This window comes from Lissotriton helveticus, chromosome 12 (assembly GCF_964261635.1).
Source record: "Lissotriton helveticus chromosome 12, aLisHel1.1, whole genome shotgun sequence".
NCBI lineage: Eukaryota > Metazoa > Chordata > Amphibia > Caudata > Salamandridae > Lissotriton > Lissotriton helveticus.
In genome coordinates this window covers 855,052,530-855,066,837 of record NC_136073.1, presented here as the reverse complement: position 1 = coordinate 855,066,837, position 14,308 = coordinate 855,052,530, and the positions used below count along the sequence as shown (strand labels likewise).

Sequence of the window (14,308 nt, the reverse complement as noted above, 5' to 3'; positions counted from 1 at the left end):
TTATGTGTGGCAATTGGAAACATTATGACCCACTCATCGCCTGGCCTGATGATCTGGGAACACTGCCTAAAGTATCAAAGGAAGTGAAAACCTCTGAATGACCATGGACACCAAGCTATCGATGAATGCCCAAGTGGACAAACTAGCAAGATCAAGTATTGTCACTTAAAAACTTTCCACACAAGGTCCAGGCTACCATATCTCTCGTTCTGTTCAAACTCGATTACGCCAATAGCCTCTACCATGGATCACCTTTAACAACTATGGAAAGACTACAATAGATTCAAAACTCTGCTGCAAGACTACTCCTACGTATGAGGCCAGAAGCCCACATCTCCCTGGCCTTGAGGGCCCTGCATTGGTTACCGGTTGCCAGAAGATCCACGTTCAAGCTGCTTTGTTTCACCCACAAAGAGATACATGGAATGGGACCGGTCTTCATCAGGAATAAAATCACCAAATACATTCAACAAAGTAAACCGAGATCCTCCTCGTCTCCAACAAGGACGATAACCCTCAAATCACCGAATGGGTGAAAGCTATTGACGCTCTCAAAGGAAATCTCACCCTGACTAACTCAGTAAAATCACTTAGATTCACCCTTGACCACAAACTATCAATGACGAGCCACATCAAGAACTCCACAAGGAGCGCCTTCCTCAATCTGAAGCTCCTCAACAAAATCAAACCACACATCCCGCAGAGGGATCTCCAACAAGCCACCCAAGCACTGGTGCTGTCCAGACTGGACTATGGGATCGCAACCCTATCCGGCACAGCCCTATCCCACCTAGCGCCACTGAAAACCACCCTCAATGCAGCAGCCAGAATGGTCTCAGGTGCAAGGAAATTCGACCACATATCCCCCGCACTCAAAGATTTAAAATGGCTCCCAGTGGAAATGCGCGCCAACTTCAGAACGGCCTGTCTTACACACAAAGCCCTGCACACAGGGAAACCGGAATACCTAGCCTCCAAGCTCAAGAAAGCAGGTCAATCCAGAAATCTCAGAAATTCAAACTCCCTACTACTCAGCCCCCTGAAAACACGGAAACAAAAAACCGCTAGCCGCTCTTTTGCTGGCAACGCCCCAAAAATTTGGAACTGCATCCCAGTGGACATCAGAACTACCCCTTCCTTTGCCGAATTCAAGACCCGTCTAAAAATCCTCTACCTCCACCGTGCATCCCCGAACTCTACCTCAACAGCTCACCCTGGAACTCTGACTACCTCAAAGACACTACCTCAAAGCCGCCCCTCAGGCGGCAGACAACTCTGCTAATCTTGGAACTTGTATGAATCTTGCTTATTTTTGCTGTACTGCTTCGCACCTGTTTCCTCCAGACCGACTGTAAAGCGCTCCAATACCCTAGGGTCTGGCCAGCGCTATGGAAAACTCCATAAATAAATAAATAAATAAATAAATATTCTCCACTCTAGAGTGTCACCTCGCCTCAAAATCCCAAGATTCAGGTAAAAAATGGGTGGCGCATCCCTCTCTTTTTTATCAGTCAAACTATGGCACTCTTTACCCCCCCCAAACATAAGATCCACGGTTAACTATCTTATCTTCAGAAGACAACTCAAGAGTTGGCTCTTCCCCACATAAGCACCATACGAAAACAGAAACATATAGCATATCCCTCTGTATATAAGCATTTATTTGCACTATAGATATGCACCTATATATGTGTATTGCTTTGTATGAATGTGAATAACAAATATGTTTTAAAATATATACATATTCATTTGTTCTGCTTAACAAATGTACATATTACTATTGGTTATATTATTCTATGTTTACACACACAAGCGAGCATAGGGCTGCGGTTTTCTTATCGGAGGATACAATCACGGAGAAACAGACGGAACAGAACTAACGAAGATAAGAGGTTGCCTTTCGGCGAAAGGACAGAGAACATTTGCGGTCAAGGTGGATACGTGTATAGTCACATCACCACAGAGAGGTTGTTGCACTCAGAGTTGCCCCTGATGAAGGTGCCAAATAGGTGCCGAAATGCATTGGGCTCATCAAGGAACTAGTGATTATACATGTTATGTAAAATGTTGAAATGCACTTAAGAACAAATGCTGTTTGAAATGCAATGAATAAGAATGTATATTGTTATGAATAATGTAAATAACAAGTGAAAAAGTCAAAGAAAAAAAGAGTGATTAAAAGTATATATGATAACAGAAAAAAGAGTGGTTTAAAATGTGGAGATAAAAACATAAATTAACAAAGTGCGGAGCACCAGGTGAACAGTGCGCGATTAGGTGGGCACACTTACCCATCATAACTTAACATGTATATATGCCACTGCATCTTTATTTTATTTCTCATCACTTTGTTTTCTTCATGTTAAAGTGCCTGAGTAATCAAAGTGCTAGTTAACCTCTCGAATAACATGAAGACCGTCACCAATGTTTACTTTTCTGTTTACAGGGTATCATCACTGAGGATCTGCATCTTTCCCCAGCAGACTTTTGAAAAGTGTGATAGTGCAACAAAAGATAAGACATTCTTCCAACTAGTCACACTAGCCACAGGTACCAACGACCGGAACAATGTCTCAAGATTCTCTAAACAATGAGAGAAAATGGCCATGCGTGCTACTAGCAATATTCACCCCCATTCCTGCCATTGTAATAACGCCGCTCCTTATAGTGTATTCTGATCACATTGCCATACCAAGCCCTGACCATGAGACAATGATAAATGACACAGACCTGTTTTTCCAAGGTGAACAAGTCGAGATTGAAGGAGTTTTTTTTTTTGCAGAGTTTTATATAGCGCAAACTAGAACCAAACCGAATCAGGTATCAGAGCGCTTTACATAGCACCAGTTACGTTACATGAGGACACACTTTCATTTTAGGCACGGGGAGATTAAGTGATTTGCCCAGAATCACAGGGGGTTTTTGGCGTCGTTACCGAGACTCGAACCCAGATCCCCAGGTCCGAGGTCGAGCGCCTTAGCCGTTAGGCCAACCCCTCTCCAGTTGGGGAATCAGGTCAAATGATAGAGCAGGAGAGCCGTAAAAGAGTAAATTGGGAAAATTATGCAGAGAAGAAATATGTTCGAATGGTAAATTTCTACGCAGAAGCGATGAATGTATCCAATTGTTATGTTTGCAGACATCTACCAACATCTGCTGACAAACAAGCTAGTTACAATGTTCTGCCACTGGGAAAAGCTTTTGCATGTGATGTGTTCAGAGACATGCTAAGAGAGCAATATAACGTGTCTGCAGAAATAGGAAAAAGAAAAAAGATAATGGCAGACTTCATTGAGCAGGCTCAGCGTAAAGATGAAGGGGTAGAGGGGTAGGGTAAGGTTTATGGTAGCAGTGTCAGGAAAACGAAGAAAAAGGGTTGCAGAATTGGACACACGTGATAACTCACCTTGCCAGAACATGAAGCTTGACAAGGGTGACCAGTCACTTATTGACCAGCTTAAGAAAGGTAAAGGGAGAAAAATGGGTGATGGACCCTTCCAGGGAACGGTGGTCCGTTCCAGGGGATGAGAGGGCGGAGGACCTGGCTATGCCCAGTCTTTGGGTACTACACACAATAAGAGCACCGTGGTGTATTAGAAACACCAGCAAAAATACCCTAATATCGACGGGTGGAGGAAAAGACACAAAAGTGCAGAAGTCAAGTATTAACTTGGGCACCAGCAACTGCTCCTGCTATGCTAATATTGCGGGTTTGAAACAAGGGATGGCACACCTTTCACCTAGGGTGGTAGGATATAAAGGGGTGTTCTTTGTTTGTGGAGAACACACATTCTTCTTCCTGCCAGAGGGAAGGTATGGTAGCTGCTATCAATCCCTTGTGATACCCCAGTTGACCCATGTTGTCCAGTTGTACTCATATCTCCGAACGCAAGGGTAAGGGACCGTTTCAAAAGAACTGTGCCATGGGTGGACCACATGCTAACAGCATTTGGCTTAGTGATACCACCCGTGGGACAAATTTACAGAATATACCAACTGGCAAATCTGATTGAAGACTTAGCAAACTCCACAGCAGCAGCCCCAGGCAACATCATAGAAGAACATACTGCTATGAGAGGAGTGGCAATACAAAACAGAATTGCGTTAGACACCATCCTTGCCAAAGAAGGAGGAGTCTGTCAGGTCATCCATCAATCTTGCTGTGTATTCATACCCGATAACAGGAACAACATACACCACGGGGTAGACAACATACACAAGATGCGGAAAGAGGCAAAGGGAATACACACAGGTAAACTGTGGGATTCTATTGGAAACTGGTTCCGGGGATGGGGTTCCTGGCTACTAGAATTCCTCATAATAGGAGTAGTGGAACTTCTCCTGTTATGTGTACTGATACAAGTATGCCCCACTTGTCTCAATGCGATGATAAACACCTGATGCAACAGAAATAATAATTCATTGGGTAATGAGAGTTATGGCGGGGTGAACAGATTATGAAGGGAGGGAACGTGAAGGGAGTGCAGGATGAGCAAGACAACGAAAACAGAAATTTAAAAAATGTCTGAATAGGCCATCATCATTGTTTATCAAAAGGGCGGGAATGCGGAAGCTAAGTTTGAAGGATACAGGTCGTATCCTTGTTATATAGGTTGACATTGTGATAATTCAATAATAATGGGAATTATATACACATGAATATAAATTGCTTGATCTTATGTGACAGAGTTTGCACTTTGCTTTTAGTAAGTTGCCTCCAATGCGACACATTGCAAGGCCTGCACAAAGAGTACATTTCTATGTTTTTGCATTCTGCCTGCTTGCCTTGGCGACAGGCCATGTAGGCCCCAAAAGTGTATTCAGCCACATCAGCTAATGCACACCACTGTGATTGTATATGGGCGTAAGTGTAATAGTTAACTGTCTGGCTTTAGATACAGGGGACTTGTCACATACACACACATAGAGTGGTTTCCAATCTATTCTTGTGTAATGATGTACTGAAAGTTTCTGAGCACAAAATGTTTCTTCACCATCTGCCGGGGCATGAAGACCTGTTACTTACGACAAATTATAATGAAATAGTGTGGTTTGTGACTATAAATGCTTGTGTTTTACTTCTGCTATTCGAACATTCAGCACCCAAAACTGATGCTTCCGTGCACATAAATAAATGTTCTTTAATTCACTCAGGTGGTTCTGACGGAGTCTGATTTTGGGTCTTAGAGGTTCTTCCGTTTCTACACATTTCAATCCAACTAACAAACGTACATGTCCACCACTCAAATTAATTTCATATTTCCCAATACTTATTCCCTGCTAATACTGTTTGGGTTCTGGAGTAGCATGCTACCCTCTGAAAAGTGCTGTGACACCTCATCAGGGGTAGCAAACGCTATATAAATGCAAACCCTTCCCTCTTCTATCCCTCCGCTATCCTTTTTAAACCAAATAACAGACTAACATGTCCACCGCTCAAATAAATTCATGTTTCCCTGTGCTAATGCACCAGTAATCCTTTTCGGGTTCCGGCGTAGCGTGCTACTCGTCAAAAAAGCGCTTTGACACCTCGTCAGGGGTAGTAAGTGCTATATAAATGCAATTTCAATATAATTGAGCACAACAGCTCCATGTACTTTATGAAGAGCAGCGGCTGGCAGGGAATGAGGGGTGGGGCACTGACGGGATGTCAGGGGACAAAATAATTTTAAAGAAATACCACTTACCTCTTCTGCCAGCTGCATCTCTCCTCCACTTCTCTGGGAGTCCTGGAACCAGGAAGCACCCAGGCTCCCCATGACCAATCACAACGCTGCAATGCAGCATTGTGATTGGTCTGAGCGCCATAGATCAGCACTCAATGGAGAATGGGAGGCTGGGCATATTCTCCACCAGGCCGTGTAATGCAGCCTGGTGTGAAACATGCAAAGTGCGCATGAATGTTTGGCTGACCCAAGAGGGCCGGCCAAACAGTCATGCGCACTTGGAGTGTGCAAACCACTCCTCCCCCCTGCTCTGGCCAGCCCTCGCTTATGAATTATATAATCATAGCATTGTCCTAATTAGCCAGAGATGCCCATTAAATCCTAACAACAAAATGCCCCTCGTCTGCCTCAGCCCCGGGACTCAGCCAAAGAGCTTCTTCACGTGAACCCATTCGATACTCTGTAGAGAATGGATTCTTCCAAGCACCCAGGCATCATACATTTATATCAAGGGCAGATCCTCAAAAAATGCGCCTTGTCGGTGCTGTTAATTGGACAGGTGCATCATGGGAAGTTCTTCAGGGCCACTGCACCGAAAAGGCTCGCGCCAGCAAAGCACCCATTCGGAGCCTCCGACGGGCAAAGCTCCAAGGGGGTGCCCATCACATCTCCATGCCATCCCAGCCTGCCAGCTGCTTGACAGACACATGGTTAGGGCCCAGCCTGGTTTTGAAAAACAAAGTAAGGCCTAGATTGATTAAGGGTTGCGCCGAGGTTTGGGCTGCGCCATTTCTGCTGCACCCACGGGTTTTTATAATGGTAAGTAAATCAATGCAATGCTTTGAGGCACTTTACGTCACGCAAGTGCCCACGCAAAAAAAGGTTAGTAAATCCCCACCCAAGTGTCTCACAAGGGACATATTCCAGGTAACTTTCCACAGCCCTCTTCAGGAGGTCTTTACATGCTGTTATTGAATTTGACTAGACATGGTTTGAACCCATTTTCAAGATTCCAACCGAACATGAGCGACCTCACGGCTCCCAGAGCATTATCACACGTTAGGAGCCCCCTTAAACTCTGTGGGAATATTTAGGATTAGGATTAATGCACACCTGTGTCCGAAAAGGCATTGAAGCAACATCCTTTAGTTCTTAATACCCACGTTACCCTACATAATATGTAGGGGAATATAAAGGAAAGTGTCTGTGGTTTGTGTGACGCAATATGTTACGTCAGAGTGTTGTTGACACTGCATTTATTATCATTAGTAGTAAAATAAATTTCAATAGCAAAATATATGCAAAAAGGTCAAATTCGCCTCAAGGCGCTTGAAAATGCAGCTACAGTGCAATGCAAGCCAAACCCAAAAATAACGATTGAACTTTTTGGCTGGGGCCTTAAGTTCGAATCCCAGCTTCACCACCCTGCATGTGTGATCCTGCGCAAAGCACTCTGTCTCACAAGGCCACTGATACCTGCACAGACAAACACAGATCAGGACTCATAGAAACGGAACATCCCCGATTAAAATAATATGGATTGAAATGGCATTTACTGAGAAGTAATTGGCAGCTAAAACTGCAACTGTCGGATCTGTGCAGGTTGATACCCCCCGCCCCCACCCTGTTGAGTCCGTCGATAATTTTATGTAGGAAATGACTGTAACTCGTTGGGGGCGAGGAGAAACCCTATAATGAATTGCCAGGTGATTAAACACCTGATTCCCGTCTGGATCCAGGCCGGGTCTTGCTGTCAGCCAGAGGGAGGGGGGCCGGTCCCACATTTGAGGGGTGCTGCTGGTGCGGCATCAGACGCGAGCCGTCAGTAACTGAGCCGATAGCAGGGTGTGAGGATCCGCTCCGTGGCTCCGGGCCGGGTCTTGCCGGCAGCCGCCAGGAGGCCGAGCCCGCACCGGAGGGGGCGCAGCCGGAGCGCAGGGCAGACACTGGCACCAGCGGGCTGAGGGCAGCCGGGATGGCAGCCGTGGGGCCCGAGCCCAGGGGGCCTCTGAGGGGCCTGGGAGATGGCACCTGAGGCCAGGAGAAGAAGGGGCCCTTTGTGTCCACAGCAGCCCAGCTGTCCCCCGAGTGTCAGGGCAGGGGGCAGCGGCTGTCGGGCTCAGCTCCCCCAGGGGGGGTCGGCACTCTCGGACCTGCCCTCCCATTGTTCCCCCGTCCACACCCACCCCCTCCGGACAGACTGCCAGCAGGGACAGGTGCGGAGGGTCCGCGGTCAGACCGGACTCTGCCTCTGGACCGAGCGGGGGCGGCTCCCTGGACCTGGACACCCCGCTTCTGACCAAGGTAGGGCATGTGTACCCCGATCCGTGCATGTGAGCCGCCGACCCCTGTGCAGGCTGTCCGCGCGAGAGGGACCCCGATCCCAGCCCTATAGAATGTGTGTGCGCTACGAAGCCCTGGAGAGGCTGTGTGCGCTGCAGGGACCCCGAACTGCAGCCCTATAGGAGGTGTGTGCGCTACGAAGCCCTGGAGAGGCTGTGTGCGCTGCAGGGAACCTGATCTCCGAGCCTAGGGTGCCTTCCCTATAGGTGGAGTGGGCGCTGTGCGCTGCGAAGCCCTGGAGAGGCTGTGTGCGCTGCAGGGACCCTGATCTCCGAGCCTAGGGTGCCTTCCCTATAGGTGGAGTGGGCGCTGTGCGCTGCGAAGCCCTGGAGAGGCTGTGTGCGCTGCAGGGACCAAGATCTCCCAGTGTGCCACCCCTATAGAATATGTGCGCGCTACGAAGCCCAGTATAGATTGTGTGCGCTGCAGGGTCGCGGATCTCCGAGGGGGCCTTCCCTACAGGAGGTGTGTGCGCCACCAACTCCGAATGTGCCAACCCTATAGGTGGTGTGTGCGCTGTGAAGCCCTGTAGAATCTATGTGCGCTGCAGGGACCTCGATCTCCGAGTGTGCCATCCCTATAGGAAGTGTGCGCTACGAAGCCCGCTGTGTGCGCTGCAGAGACCCTGATCCCTAGAAGAGGTGCGTGCTACGAAGCCCTGTGAGGCTGCGTGCGCCACTTATCATCCGCCAGAGCTGCGCACCCCGATCCCCGCGTGTTCCTTCCCTAAAGGAGCTGGGCGCCCGAACCCCGGTGCAGGCTTCTGAACCCCCAGATCTCTCATGTACCGTCCCTACAGGAGCCTTGCACCCCAACCCCTACAGAGGCTGCGTGAGCCTCCAGGCACCCCGATTCTCTCCTGTACCCCCCCCCCCCCCCCAGCAGATGTGCGCCCTGACTGCCGGGCTCCCCAGATTGAAAACGCACCCCAGAAACAACATGTATCCAAGAAGCAAGCGCCAACCCAAAACATAACGCATCCCAGGGGAAAAACAGGGACCCCACGTTTGCACCGCAGGCGGAACGCGCACCCCTAGTCTCAGCACCCCAGTCACACGGGTAGAGCGCGCACCCTGGAATTGCAGCACGTGAATAGTATGCACCCAGGAAGCTCGCACCCACCCCCTGCACCCCGGAGACACGCACGGACTGTACCCGTCCCCCCCACCGCCCACACCTGAAGCCCTGTATGAGCAGCCGCTCGCCTCATGCTGAGGGTCGGCTCAGATGGAGCGCGCACTGTGCGGAGAGTGCACTCAGTGTGAGAGGGTGCACTCAGTGTGAGAGGGTGCACTCAGTGTGCAGAGGGTGCACTGTGCAGAGGGTGCACTCGGTGTGCAGAGGGTGCACTCAGTGTGAGAGGGTGCACTCAGTGTGAGAGGGTGCACTCAGTGTGCAGAGGGTGCACTCAGTGTGAGAGGGTGCACTCAGTGTGCAGAGGTTGCACTGTGCAGAGGGTGCACTCAGTGTGCAGAGGGTGCACTCAGTGTGAGAGGGTGCACTCAGTGTGAGAGGGTGCACTGAGTGTGCAGAGGGTGCACTGTGCAGAGGGTGCACTCAGTGTGAGAGGGTGCACTCAGTGTGAGAGGGTGCACTCAGTGTGAGAGGGTGCACTCAGTGTGAGAGGGTGCACTCAGTGTGCAGAGGGTGCACTGTGCAGAGGGTGCACTCAGTGTGAGAGGGTGCACTCAGTGTGAGAGGGTGCACTCAGTGTGAGAGGGTGCACTCAGTGTGAGAGGGTGCACTCAGTGTGCAGAGGGTGCACTGTGCAGAGGGTGCACTCGGTGTGCAGAGGGTGCACTCAGTGTGAGAGGGTGCACTCAGTGTGAGAGGGTGCACTCAGTGTGCAGAGGGTGCACTGTGCAGAGGGTGCACTCAGTGTGCAGAGGGTGCACTCAGTGTGAGAGGGTGCACTCAGTGTGCAGAGGTTGCACTGTGCAGAGGGTGCACTCAGTGTGCAGAGGGTGCACTCAGTGTGAGAGGGTGCACTCAGTGTGAGAGGGTGCACTGAGTGTGCAGAGGGTGCACTGTGCAGAGGGTGCACTCAGTGTGAGAGGGTGCACTCAGTGTGAGAGGGTGCACTCAGTGTGAGAGGGTGCACTCAGTGTGAGAGGGTGCACTCAGTGTGCAGAGGGTGCACTGTGCAGAGGGTGCACTCAGTGTGAGAGGGTGCACTCAGTGTGAGAGGGTGCACTCAGTGTGAGAGGGTGCACTCAGTGTGAGAGGGTGCGCCGTGCCTCCACAGTACACTCACACAACCCAGGTACAGTCACATCGAGCACTGGTGCAGCTACAGTACAGGCACCGTATGCAACCCAGGTACAGGACCCTTTAAGCACTCTGTGCAACCCAGGTACAGTCACCTCGAGCACCCGTGCAACCCAGGTACAGGCACCGCGAGCACTCATGCAAGCCAGGTACAGGCACCTCAAGCACTCGTGCAACCCAGGTACAGGCACCTCAAGCACTCGTGCAACCCAGGTACAGGCATCTCAAGTATTCGTGCAACCCAGGAACTGTCACCTCGTGCACTTGTGGAATCCAGGTACAGGGGCCTCAAACACTCGTGCAACCCAGGTACAGGCACCTTATTCACTTGTGCAACCCAGGTACAGGCACCTTGTTCACTCGTGCAACCCAGGTACAGGCACCTTGTTCACTCGTGCAACCCAGGTACAGGCACCTCAAGCACTCGTGCAACCCAGGTACATGCACCTTATTTACTTGTGCAACCCAGGTACAGGCACCTTGTTCACTCGTGCAACCCAGGTACAGGCACCTTGTTCACTCGTGCAACCCAGGTACAGGCACCTTGTTCACTCGTGCAACCCAGGTACAGGCACCTCAAGCACTCGTGCAACCCAGGTACATGCACCTTATTTACTTGTGCAACCCAGGTACAGGCACCTTGTTCACTCGTGCAACCCAGGTACAGGCACCTCGTTCACTCGTGCTACCCAGGTACATGCACCTTGTTCACTCGTGCAACCCAGGTACAGGCACCTTGTTCACTCGTGCAACCCAGGTACAGGCACCTTGTTCACTCGTGCAACCCAGGTACAGGCACTTTGAGCACTCATGCAACCCAGGTGCAGGCGCCCGTGCACTCGTGCAGCCCAGGTACAAGCACCTCCAGCACTCGTGCAACCCAGGTACAGGCACCTCAAGCACTCGTGCAACCCAGGTACAGGCATCTCAAGTATTCGTGCAACCCAGGAACTGTCACCTCGTGCACTTGTGGAATCCAGGTACAGGGGCCTCAAACACTCGTGCAACCTAGGTACAGGCACCTTATTCACTTGTGCAACCCAGGTACAGGCACCTTGTTCACTCGTGCAACCCAGGTACAGGCACCTTGTTCACTCGTGCAACCCAGGTACAGGCACCTCAAGCACTCGTGCAACCCAGGTACATGCACCTTATTTACTTGTGCAACCCAGGTACAGGCACCTTGTTCACTCGTGCAACCCAGGTACAGGCACCTCGTTCACTCGTGCAGCCCAGGAACTGTCACCTCGTGCACTTGTGCAATCCAGGTACAGGCACCTCAAGCTCTCATGCAACCCAGGAACTGTCACCTTGTGCACTCGTGCAACCCAGGTACAAGGACCTCAAGCACTCATGCAGCTCAGGTACATACACCTCAAGCACTCATGCAACCCAGGTACAGGCACCTTGTGCACTTGTGCAACCCAGGTACAGGCACCTTTTGCACTCGTGCAACCCAGGTACAGGGGCCTCAAACACTCGTGCAACCCAGGTACAGGCACTTTGAGCACTCATGCAACCCAGGTGCAGGCGCCCGTGCACTCGTGCAGCCCAGGTACAAGCACCTCCAGCACTCGTGCAACCCAGGTACAGGCACCGCGAGCACTCATGCAAGTCAGGTACAGGCACCTCAAGCACTTGTGCAACCCAGGTACAGGCATCTCAAGTACTCGTGCAACCCAGGAACTGTCACCTCGTGCACTTGTGCAATCCAGGTACAGGGGCCTCAAACACTCGTGCAACCCAGGTACAGGCACCCCAAGCACTCGTGCAACCCAGGTACATGCACCTTGTTCACTTGTGCAACCCAGGTACAGGCACCCCAAGCACTCGTGCAACCCAGGTACATGCACCTTGTTCACTTGTGCAACCCAGGTACAGGCACCTTGTTCACTCGTGCAACCCAGGTACAGGCACCTTGTTCACTCGTGCAACCCAGGTACAGGCACCTTGTTCACTCGTGCAACCCAGGTACAGGCACCTTGTTCACTCGTGCAACCCAGGTGCAGGGGCCTCATTCACTTGTGCAGCCCAGGTACAAGCACCTCGAGCACTCGTGCAACCCAGGAACTGTCACCTCGTGCACTTGTGCAATCCAGGTACAGGCGCCTCAAACACTCGTGCAGCCCAGGTACAAGCGCCTCAAACACTCGTGCAACCCAGGTACAGGCCCCTTGTTCACTCGTGCAACCCAGGTACAGGCACCTTGTTCACTCGTGCAGCCCAGGTACAAGCACCTCAAGCACTCGTGCAACCCAGGTACAGACACTTTGAGCACTCATGCAACCCAGGTACAGGCACCTCGAGCACTCATGCAACCCAGGTACAGGCACCTCGAGCACTCGTGCAACCCAGGTACAGGCACCTCAAGCACTCATGCAACCCAGGTACAGGCACTTTGAGCACTCATGCAACCCAGGTACAGGCACCTCGAGCACTCATGCAACCCAGGTACAGGCACCTCGAGCACTCGTGCAACCCAGGTACAGGCACCTTGAGCACTCATGCAACCCCAGTACAGGCACCTCAAGCACTCGTGCAACCCAGGTACAGGCACCTCAAGCACTCGTGCAACTCAGGTACAGGCACCTTGAGCACTCATGCAACCCCAGTACAGGCACTTCATGCACCCCAGGTGCAGGCACCTCGAGCAGCCGTGCTACCTATGTACAGGCACCTCAAGCACTCGTGCAGCCCAGGCACAGGCACCTTGTGCACTCGTGCAACCCAGGTACAGGCACCTCAAGCACTCGTGCAGCCCAGGTACAGGCACCTCGAGCACTAGTGCAACCCAGGTACAGGCACCTCGAGCACTCCTGCAACCCAGGTACAGTCACCTCGAGCACTCGTGCAACCCAGGTACAGTCATCTCCAGCAGTCATAAAGCCCAGATACAGTCACCTTATGTACTTGTGCAGCCACAGTACAGGTACCTCGAGCACTCGTGCAGCCACAGTACAGGCACCTCGAGCACTCATGCAATCACAGTGCAGGCACCTTGTTCACTCATGCAGCCACAGTAAGGCTCCTCATGCACCCATGCATCTCAGATACATTCACCTTGAGCACTAATGCACCCCAGATAGTGTCACCTTGAGCACTCGTGCAGCCACTATACAGGCACCTGATGCACTTATGCATCCAAAGTACAGGCACCTCTTGCACTTGTGCAACCCAGGTACAGGCACCTCGAGCAGTCATGCAGCTCAGGTAGTGTCACCCCAAACACTTGTGCAGCCACAGTACATTCACCTTGAGCACTCTTCTTTCTAATAAATTGCACAAGAGTGACCCCCCACCCTTCAAATATTATTACAATGTTTGTACATTTACAACAGTGTTAACCATAGATTTCAATAATCCTCCTGAATGTTCTCCCAAGAAATTCAGAGTCAAGTTCTTCAAAAAAGAGTTCTTTATTCATAAATGATGATTGAGTCAATAGCCAACGCGTTTCGTCCGTGACCGGACTTCTTCAGGGCTTGTCAAGTTTCTTCTTTTTTTAAGATATAACTTCTTATTATTCTTCACACATGAAAAATCAGGTGATTTAATAGAACGAAAACAGTCATGGTTCCATGATATTGATGGTTCCAACCAGATGACCACACGCCTTACTACATGCCGATACTCTTCGCGGCCTTTACTCTCCAAGATCCTTTAAAATTGGAACCATCAATATCATGGAACCATGACTGTTTTCGTTCTATTAAATCATCAGTTATGAATAAAGAACTCATTTTTGAAGAACTTGACTCTGAATTTCTTGGGAGAACGTTCAGGAGGATTATTGAAATCTATGGTTAACACTGTTGTAAATGTACAAACATTGTAATAATATTTGAAGGGTGGGGGGTCACTCTTGTGCAATTTATTAGAAAGCTAAGTTTCTTGGCTCTCGATTATTGGGATCTAGGGGATTGTGTCCCAGACCATCTGCACCTTCATTTTTATAAAACCTTTAGGACTTCATAACCAGTGCGGGCAAGGTAGCCTTAATCCCCTTTTCCGGCCTGATCACCTTGAGCACT

General features: G+C 50.5%; 1 protein-coding gene across 1 annotated transcript in view; it reads left to right on the top strand.

Annotated features, from left to right (window-relative positions):
- Positions 1-7,502: 7,502 nt before the first annotated feature.
- Positions 7,503-14,308, top strand: part of SEMA6B (semaphorin 6B) — a 290,743-nt gene continuing 283,937 nt past the window's right edge. The window contains exon 1 of the mRNA XM_078669948.1: positions 7,503-7,970. The gene's annotated coding sequence lies outside the window, so the exon portion shown is untranslated. The remainder of the gene's footprint in view (positions 7,971-14,308) is intronic.